Raw genomic sequence first — 10,264 nt, 5'->3', positions numbered from 1 at the left:
GCAGTACGGTTATTCATTTAAGGAGAATAATGGTTACTCTGTTTATTTGAATAATACCTTCAATGGTCTTACACCTAAAATGAATGGTTTATTGAAATCTCGATCGTAGTGATACACATTTTCATGCCAAAAGATATAAGGTAGTAATGATAGTGCCACTTACTTGTGGCACTGCCATGTAAGTCATATTGGTGTAAAACGCATGAAGAAGCTCCATGTTGATGGATCTTTGTACTCACTCGTTTTTGAAAAGTTTGAGACATGCGAACCATGTCTATTGGTGTATACGCATGAAGAAACTCCATGCAGATGGATCGTTTGGACTCACTTGATTTTGAATCACTTGAGATATGCAAATCATACCACATGGGCAAGATGAATGAAAGCCTCGTTTTTCAGTAAAATGGAACAAGAAAGCAACTTGTTGGAAGTAATACATTTTGATGTGTGCAGTCCAGTGAGTGCTGGGGCACGTGGTGGATATCGTTATGTTCTTACTTCACGGATGATTTAAGTAGATACTGAGTATATTTACTTGATGAAACACAAGTCTGAATTATTGAATGGTTCAAGTAATTTCAGAGTGAAGTTGAAGATCATTGTGACAAGAGGATAAAATGTCTATGATATGATCATAGAGATGAGTATCTGAGTTACGAGCTTTGGCACGCAATTAAGACATTGTGGAAATTGTTTCACAATTAATACCGCCTGGAACACCATAGTGTGATGGTGTGTCCTAACATCATAGTTGCACCCTATTGGATGTGGTGCGTACCATGATGTCTCTTATCGAATTACCACTATTGTTCATGGGTTAGGCATTAGAGACAACCGCACTCACTTTTCATAGGGCACCACGTAATTCCGTTGAGACAACACCGTTTGAACTATGGTTTGAGAAACCTAAGTTGTCGTTTCTTAAAAGTTTGGGGCTGCGACGCTTATGTGAAAAGGTTTCATCGTGATAAGCTCGAACCCAAAACAGATAAATACATCTTCATAGGATACCCAAAATGGTTGGGTATACCTCCTATCTCAGATCTGGAAGCAAAAGTAATTGTTTCTAGATACGGGTCCTTTCTCGAGAAAAGTTTTTCTCAAAAGAGTTGAGTGGGAGGATGGTGGAGACTTGATGAGGTTATTGAACCATCACTTCAACTAGTGTGTAGCAGGGCACAGGAAGTTGTTCCTGTGGCGCCTACACCAATTGAAATAGAAGCTTGTGATAGCGATCATGAAGTTTCGGATCAAGTCACTACCGTACCTAGTAGGGTGACAAGGACGCGTACTACTTCAGAGTGGTACACAATCCTGTCTTAGAGGTCATGTTGCTAGACAACAATGAACCTACGAGCTATGGAGAAACGATGGTGGGCCCGGATTCCAATGAATGGCTCGAGGCCATAACATCCGAGAGAGGATCCATGACTTTGGAAGATATACTTGATGGTCGTAAGGCCGTTGGGTAAAGATGGATTTTGAAAGGAAGACAGACAATGATCACCATTAAGAAAGCTCGACTTGTCGTTAAGATGTTTTCCGACAAGTTCAAGGAGTTGACTACGGTGCGGCTTTCTCACTCGTAGCGATGCTAAGAGTCTGTTGGAAATGGATTCGCAGTTACTGCATTATTGATGAAATCTTGCAGATAGAATGTCAAAACATTGTTTCCTCAACAATATTCTTGAGGAAAGTTTGTATGTGATACAACCAGAAGGTTTTGTCAATACTGAAAGATGCTAACAAGTGTGCAAAGCTCCAGCAATCCTTCTAGGGACTGGAGTAAGCATCTCGGAGTTGGAATATACGCTTTGATGAGATGATCAAAGATTTTGGGTTTATACAAAGTTTATGAGAAACTTGTATTTCCAAAGAAGTGAGTCGGAGCACTATAGAATTTCTGATGAGTATATGTTGTTGACATATTGTTGATCAGAAATGATATATAATTTCCAGAAAGCATATATGGTTATTTGAAAAGTGTTTTTCAATAGAGAACCTGGATTAAGCTGCTTGAACATTGAGCATCAAGATCTATGAGGATAGATCAAAAACCGCTCAATGGTACTTTCAAATGAGCACATACCTTGACATGATCTTGAAGGTGTTCAAGATGGATCAGTCAAAGAAGGAGTTCTTGCCTGAGTTGTAAGGTATGAAGTTAAGAGTTAAAGCTCGACCACGGCAGAAGAGAGAAAAAGGACGAAGGTCGTCCCCTATGCTTCAGACGTAGGCTCTATAGTATGCTATGCTATGTACCGCACCGGAAGTGTGCCTTGCCATGAGTCAGTCAAGGGGTACAAGAATGATCCAGGAATAGATCATTGGACAGCGGTCAAAATTGTCCTTGAGTAAATAAAGGACATGTTTCTCGATTATGGTGGTGATAAAGAGTTCGGCATAAAGGGTTACGTCGATGCAAACTTTAACACCTATCCGAATGACTCTGAGTAGCAAACCGGATACGTATAGTGGAGCAACCATTTGGAATAACTTCAAGTGGAGCGTGGAAGCAGCATTTACAATATGACCTACAGATTTGCGAAGTACATACGGATCTGATTGTTGCAGACCCATTGACTAAAACCTCTCTCACAAGCAAAACATGATCAAACCCCAGAACTCATTGAGTCTTAATCACATGATGATATGAGCTAGTTTAGTGACACTAGTAAACTCTTTGGATGTTGGTCACATGGCGATGTGACCTGTGAGTGTTAATCACATGGTGATGTGAACTAGATTATTGACTCTAGTGCAAGTGGGAGACTGTTGGAAATATGCCCTAGAGGCAATAATAAATAAGTTATTATTATTCCTTATTCATGATAATCGTTTATTATCCATGCTATAATTGTATTGATAGGAAACTCAGATACATGTGTGGGTACATAGACAACACCATGTCCCTAGCAAGCCCCTAGTTGACTAGCTCGTTGATCAATAGATGGTTACGGTTTCCTGACCATGGACATTGGATGTCGTTGATAACGGGATCACATCATTAGCAGATTGATGTGATGGACAAGACCCAATCCTAAGCCTAGCACAAAGATTGCAGTTCATATGCTAAAGCTTTTCTAATGTCAAGTATCATTTCCTTAGACCATGAGATTGTGCAACTCTCGGATACCGTAGGAATGCTTTGGGTGTACCAAACGTCACAACGTAACTGGGTGGCTATAAAGGTGCACTACAGGTTTCTCCGAAAGTGTCTGTTGGGTTGGCACGAATCGAGACTGGGATTTGTCACTCCGTGTAAACGGAGAGGTATCTCTGGCCCACTCGGTAGGACATCATCATAATGTGCACAATGTGACCAAGCGGTTGATCATGGGATGATGTGTTATGGAATGAGTAAAGAGACTTGCCGGTAACGAGATAGAACAAGGTATCGGTATACCGACGATCGAATCTCGGGCAAGTACAATACCGTTAGACAAAGGGAATTGTATACAGGATTGATTGAGTCCTTGACATCATGGTTCATCCGATGAGATCATCGTGGAACATGTGGGAGCCAACATGGGTATCCAGATCCCGCTGTTGGTTATTGACCGGAGATCGTCTCGGTCATGTCTGCATGGTTCCCGAACCCGTAGGGTCTATACACTTAAGGTTCGATGATGCTAGGCTTATAAAGGAAGTTTGTATGTGGTTACCGAATGTTGTTCGGAGTCCAGGATGAGATCCCGGATGTCACGAGGAATTCCGGAACGGTTCGGAGGTAAAGATTTATATATGGGAAGTCCTGTTTTGGTCACCGGAAAAGTTTCGGGTTTTATCGGTAACGTACCGGGACCACCAGGAGGGTCCCGGGGGTCCACCAAGTGGGGCCACCGGCCCCGGAGGGCTGCATGGGCCAAGTGTGGGAGGGGACCAGCCCCAGGTGGGCTGGTGCGCCCCCCACAAGGGCCCAAGGCGCCTAGGGTTGGTGCAGGGGGCGCACCCACCTGACTTGGGGGGCAAGTTTCCCCTCTTCCCCCCCTTGGGCGCCACCCTAGATGGGATTGGGGGCAGCCACACCCCTTGGGGTGGAAACCCTAGAGGGGGCGCACCCCTCCCTCTCCCTATATATAGTTGAGGTCTTGAGGGTTGCCAACACATGAGTTTTGACCTCTCCCTGGCGTAGCCATACCTCTCTCCCTTCTCCTCTCCCGCGGTGCTTGGCGAAGCCCTGCAGGATTACCACGCTCCTCCACCACCACCACGCCGTTGTGCTGCTGCTGGACAGAGTCTTCCTCAACCTCTCCCTCTCTCCTTGCTGGATCAAGGCATGGGAGACGTCACTGGGCTGTACGTGTGTTGAACGCGGAGGTGCCGTCCGTTCGGCACTAGGATCTCCGTTGATTTGGATCACGACGAGTACGACTCCTTCAACCTCGTTCTCTTGAACGCTTCCGCTTAGCGATCTACAAGGGTATGTAGATGCACGCTCCTTCCCCTCGTTGCTGGTTTCTCCATAGATAGATCTTGGTGACACGTAGGAAAATTTTGAATTTCTGCTACGTTCCCCAACAGAAGGTGTACCCAATAGTTTCCTTAGGGTATCCTATGAAGATGCACTTCTCTGATTTGGGTTCGATCTTATCAGGCTGAAGCCTATTGACATAAGTGTCGCATCCCCAAACTTTAAGAAACGAGAACTTAAGTTTCTTGCCAAACCATAGTTCATACGGTGTCATCTCAACGGATTTATATGGTGCCCTATTTAACGTGAATGTGGCTGTCTCTAATGCATAACCCAAAACGATAGTGGTAAATCGGTAAGAGACATCATAGAATGCACCATATCTAATAAACTATGGTTACGACGTTCGGACACACCATTCCGTTGTGGTGTTCATACGAAGCTATTCCACATTGTTTCAAATGAAGGCTGTAACACCCCCAGTGTCATGCTACAGTAACCCTCCGTGATTAAGCTAATCATTTTTCCAAACAGTGCTTAATCACCTTTGTTCAATATACCATTTGAAATTCCAGTCAATTCAAATTCAAGTGAAGTTTGAAGTTGCTCAAAAGTTGCTGGAAAAATGTTCATCATTTGTCAAAAAATCCATAACAATTATTTGTTATGGAACACAACATCACTTTTGTGCAAAGATGAGCATTAGCAATTATAACAGCACCAATTTAGCATTTTTAAATGCTATCCTATTTATGAAAAATACCAAATGAATTCTTCTGGTCTCCAAAATATTTGTGGCACTCCCTAAGATCACCAGGGAATAAAAGGGGCACTTCCCATATTTTTCCTTAGTAAATAGCATGCCCAACATTTTCGTACCCACCTCTGTTTATTAAATAAAAATAAAAACAACATAACAAAAGAAAAAGGCCGAAGTGCAGTGTGCACTTAGGCCTGCTAACTACAGTGAGGCCCAGCCCACCTACCCCTCTCCTTCCTCCTTTGTTCACAGAGGGGAGGTGGACGATGGCCAGCTGCCCATGGCCGCGATGGCCACGTGCCGGCCATCCCGCGCCTCCCCATCGTCTCCCCCAGCGGATAACGCTACCCCGCCCCCATCGAACCCTAGCAAAACCCAGATCTTCCTCCCCCCTCGCTCGTTCCCCTCTCCCTCACGCGCCCGCTCCTCCCAAGCGCCACCGTCGTCGTGCGCCGGTCGATTCTGCGACCACCGGGTCCCTCCGACCACGCCGATCTGTCCCGGAGCCCCAGTGCCATTGACCCCTTTGTCCGGTGCCGTTGTATCAAGTCGGGGAGCAGCACAACAAAGTCGGCGACTCGATCCCCTACCCCGGCCATCGCGAAGCCGTCACCATGATTCCTCGCCATCTACGCTCCTAAGCTGTCGACAAGCTACCCGTGCGTTCCTCAGTGAGCACCGCACGTCCTCCCCCTCACCCCTGCTCCTTTCCGTTCCCGTAGTCCAGCTAGCCACTGTGGCCGTAGGCCGTCTCCGCCGCGCCGTTCGTCGCTGTCGTTTCGATCGACATTGAGCACGACCGAGTTCTCGGCCGTGCTCCTCGACACCGTGGGGACCCGTAGCGCCCTACAGTTTGTGCACCCGCCCTCTCTAGCGTCATTTCAGCCGTTGCCCGGAAGCCACCGCCGCTGCAGCTCATCGTCGTCGCCCTTTCCAGCCTCCCCAGCTGCTGCCACTACCGCCACTAGACGTGGCTCGTTCACCGCATCTGAACGACGCCTCTCGCATGTCAAATAATTGTCGGACGGCTGTTTCTGAACCTCGCCAGTGATGCGCCACCACGAAATGTCCCGCTGGAGTTACTCCAGTCACCAGCACCGACGTGGGCTGACGAGGACGCATGGGGTCCGCCCCCTGAGCCACTGACCGCGGGCCCGAGGGGCCCTGTTGACTGGGTTGACCCAGTCAACGTGCTTACTAGGCAGCCAGTGTCACTGACATGCGGTCCCCACCGCATAATTAATTTAACTAATTTTTTTTAATTAAAATTAATTAGTTAGTTAATGAGTCACTAACAGGTGGGGTCGAGTAGCTAATTAACTCTGCGTAGTTAAAATAAAACTCTGTTAGCCCCTCTGCCTATGACATTTGGGACCCACAGGTCAGTTTTGACCTGGTCAGCGAGTTTGTTGACTGCTGACATCATCCCCACACAATGCTGATGTCATATTCCTTTTCTGTTAGTTATGTTAATTTAAATAATTTCAGAGAATGTTTAAAACTTTAGAAAATCGTACATAATAGACCGTAACTCGTATGAAAATGTTTTCTACATGAAAGTTGCTCAGAAAAATCCAACGAATCTAAATACGCAGTCTGTTCATCTGTCACATGCCCCTAGCATGCTGAACATGGAACTTTATCCCACTTTTCCTCTGTCGGGAATCCACCTAACGCCGGGAATTCATCATCGGATGTTTATCCCCTCCATCTGCAACATGTAGTACTACGTTAGGTCGACCCTAGTTCTGCATATCGTTAGGTTATGCTTAGTGTTGCATCTGTTTGCTTATATTTACTGTTTCTTCCCCCTCTTCTTCTCCGGTAGACATCGAGACCGGTGTTGATTCCACTGTGATCGACTACATCGACGGTGACCCTTCTTCCCTTTTAGCGGAGCTTCTAGGCAAGCCCACCCCCCCTTTGATCATCCTGATATTGCCCATTCCATTCTCTCATGCTTGCATTAGATTTTGCTACTGTTATTGTTTGCTCCTATTCTGATGCATAGCCTCCTTTTGTAACCTGCTTATTGTTACCTACCTGCTTATCCTAAACTGCTTAGTATAGGTTGGTTAGTGATCCATTAGTGACCCCCACCTGGTCCTTGTTGCCCCTGCTTCATCATCAACGACTCGATCAACATGATCAACTACCAGAGCCTGACACCTCACATCACATCACGCCCCTTTTGTTGCTCGACTCTGCAGAGTTACCATCGAGTGCCGAGGGTGGAACCTCATACATCACCCCTAATGAGATCTCTGTAGTGTAGCTATTCGGTCGTGGTCATCGAGGGTGATTTCCTCCTTAACCACTTCCGATACGACTCTTTCGTGCAACCCCTCAAGTGTGAACCTCAAGGGTGGTTCCTCTTACGTTCACCTTGATGATTACATCGAGTGGAATCCACCGAGGGTGGTTCCTCAGGGTTCCCCTTGGTGTTAGACACACAGTTACTATGGTTAGTATGACTTTACACTGAACCATGTTACTAAAGACGGGTCGACCCTAAGGGGTACCCGCACGAGCTTAATTGTGAGTGATGTGGAGTCAGGTTGACCTGGAAGGTGCCCGCGAGATAATTACGAGGTGTGGCCAGGCATTCTTAGCCCTTGCCGCAAGTCCTCGAGACGGGCGACGGGGTCACATCTTTCGTGAGTCCCTGCTTGTTACCGCAAGTTCCTAATCCACTATGATTTGGATATTTGATCTGAGGGGACTCTGGCCTGATAGCACCACTACAAAAAAAGACACATCCGTGACATTTTGGGCCGAATGAAACTTTTTTCTGTCATACTTATGACACTTCTATGACGATAATTGTGACAAAACCGGTACCATCATAGATGTGCTGGGCTCCTACTTATATGACAAAAAATCATGACAGAAAATGGGCTTTTCATCCTGGGCGGGCCAGAGACGTAGCTGCATGACATTCTTTGGGCCGTCCATGACGGAATAAACCGTGGTAGAAGCGAGGGCGAGGAAAATTTCGGGGAGTTCCTAGTTACGGTGGGTGGTCGAGGGCCGAGCGATGCGCGTTTCTCTCGTACACGTACGCGCGTGTGTGTGCGAGGCATTGGCTCTAACTGAACCCGAGCGAGGCATTGGGCTCTAATTGAACCCGAGCGATTGCACTGCAGGCTACGCATTACTGAACCCGAGCGATCGATTGATGGCTGTTAACTGAACCCTATCGAGGGATTCCTTCGCTACTGCTGCTAACTGAAGCCAGTCGATGCTACCTTTCTGGATGAACAGTGAGTGTTGCGGGGGGTTTGGATGAACAATGAGCGATGGGAGTGGATGAACAGGACCTGTGGTGTTGCCTCTGGATGAACAGGACCCTGATCGATCGAGCCGGTTGGGGATGGATGAACAGGACCCCGTGGAGGGCTGGATGAATAGGACGACCCCGTGGAGGGCTGGATGAACAGTAGACGGTGGAGGGGTGGATGAACAGTAGCCCGTGGAGGGGTGGTTGAACAGGAGCCCGTGGAGAGGGGTGGTTGAACAGTAGCCGGTGGAGTAGCACGCGGTGGAGGCTAGATGAACAGGAGCCCGTGGATGAACAATCGCAGGTGGAGGCTGGAGGAGGTCGACGGTGGATGAACAGTAGCCTGTGGAGGCTGGAGAAGGTCGACGGTGGAGATGAACAGTATCCCGTGGAGTCCCGTTTTGCGGTACGCCACACCCCTCCTGATGAACAGGACCCCCGTTTCGACCGTAGCGCTCCAACACAAGTCCGTTTCGTCCGTTTTGCGGTATGCCACACCCCTCCCGATCAACAGGACCCCCGTTTCGACCGTGGGAGGTCCGTTTCCTCCGTTTTGCGGTACGCCAGACTCCTCCCGATGAACAGGATCCCGTTTCGAACGTGGCCGGTCAAACACAAGGCCGTTTCCTCTGTTCTGCGGTACGCTAGGCCTCGTTTCCATCGCCTGTTCCGTCCAAGCCAGTTGGCTCCCACGTGTTCCGTTGCCTCCCGATGAACACGACGCATTCCGTTGCCTCCCCATGAACACGACACATTCCGTTGCCTCCCCATGAACACGACGACCACGCTGTTTCTCTGTTCCGACCTAGCCATGTACACGAGCCCTGGCCGTACGTATGCGCGAGTAGGCGTTCGTGACCCTGCCCGTATGTACACATACATTGCAGTATTTTATTTCTTGCACACTGGCCGCTGTACGTACGTGTACATGCTACGTGCGCGCCTCTACTACGACACGTGCGCACCTCTACTATGACACGTGCGCGCCTCTACATCCACCAGTATGTACGTACACGTTTGCGATAAGAATGACAACACTACCTACGCTTCGACCAGGTGGGTCCCGACTGTCAAGCACTTCCTTGCGTGCGAAGATGTAGTTGGTGGGTCCCAGCAGTCAGGGGGCGAATCGTTATTTTTCTCGGACACACTTCCTTGCGTGCGAAGATGTAGCTGGTGGGTCCCAGCAGTCAGGGGAGAAACGTTTTTTTCGCGAAATAAGGTGGCCTGTCCGGTGGGTCCCTGCTGTCAGGTGGAGGAATAATTATTTTGCTCATAATAAGTAGGCACTTCCTTACGGCCGCCATGGACCCAGCTGTCAGCCTCTCCACGCACAGTACTCTTCCGATGGAAGTTGGTCGTTCACCACATTGACCACGCCGCGCACGGAGCACCACAGCGGTGGACGACGGTGAGGCCTAGGAAGGGGACGACGTGGAGCCGGGGAAGACGCGGCAGTGGATGCCCATGCGGAGAGGAGTACAAGGGTACACTAGATCGGCTGCGGTGTGAAGCTGCCGTCGCCGCAGGGCCTGGCTAGCGGTGGGAGTAGTAGGGGGTGGTGAGGCCTCAACGGTAGCACAGCCGGCCACTGGAGGCAGGAGTAGGCGGTCTCACCGGCGCTGGTTTGGGCGGCTGGTGCAAGAAGAGCAACACTTGAAGAAGCAGCAGGACCGTTCAATTCAAATCCAACGGTTACTGCTGCTACAATCGTTTGTTGACTAAGTTGACAAGCCCTACGTATGCGTCAACTTAGTAGGCCCACAGGTCAGCCTCCCAACCGGTGCGCCCCAAATCTCGGTGGCAGGAA

The sequence above is a fragment of the Triticum dicoccoides genome, chromosome 2B, assembly GCF_002162155.2.
Source record: "Triticum dicoccoides isolate Atlit2015 ecotype Zavitan chromosome 2B, WEW_v2.0, whole genome shotgun sequence".
In the NCBI taxonomy this organism is placed as follows: domain Eukaryota; kingdom Viridiplantae; phylum Streptophyta; class Magnoliopsida; order Poales; family Poaceae; genus Triticum; species Triticum dicoccoides.
Note: the sequence above shows the minus strand (reverse complement) of the source record.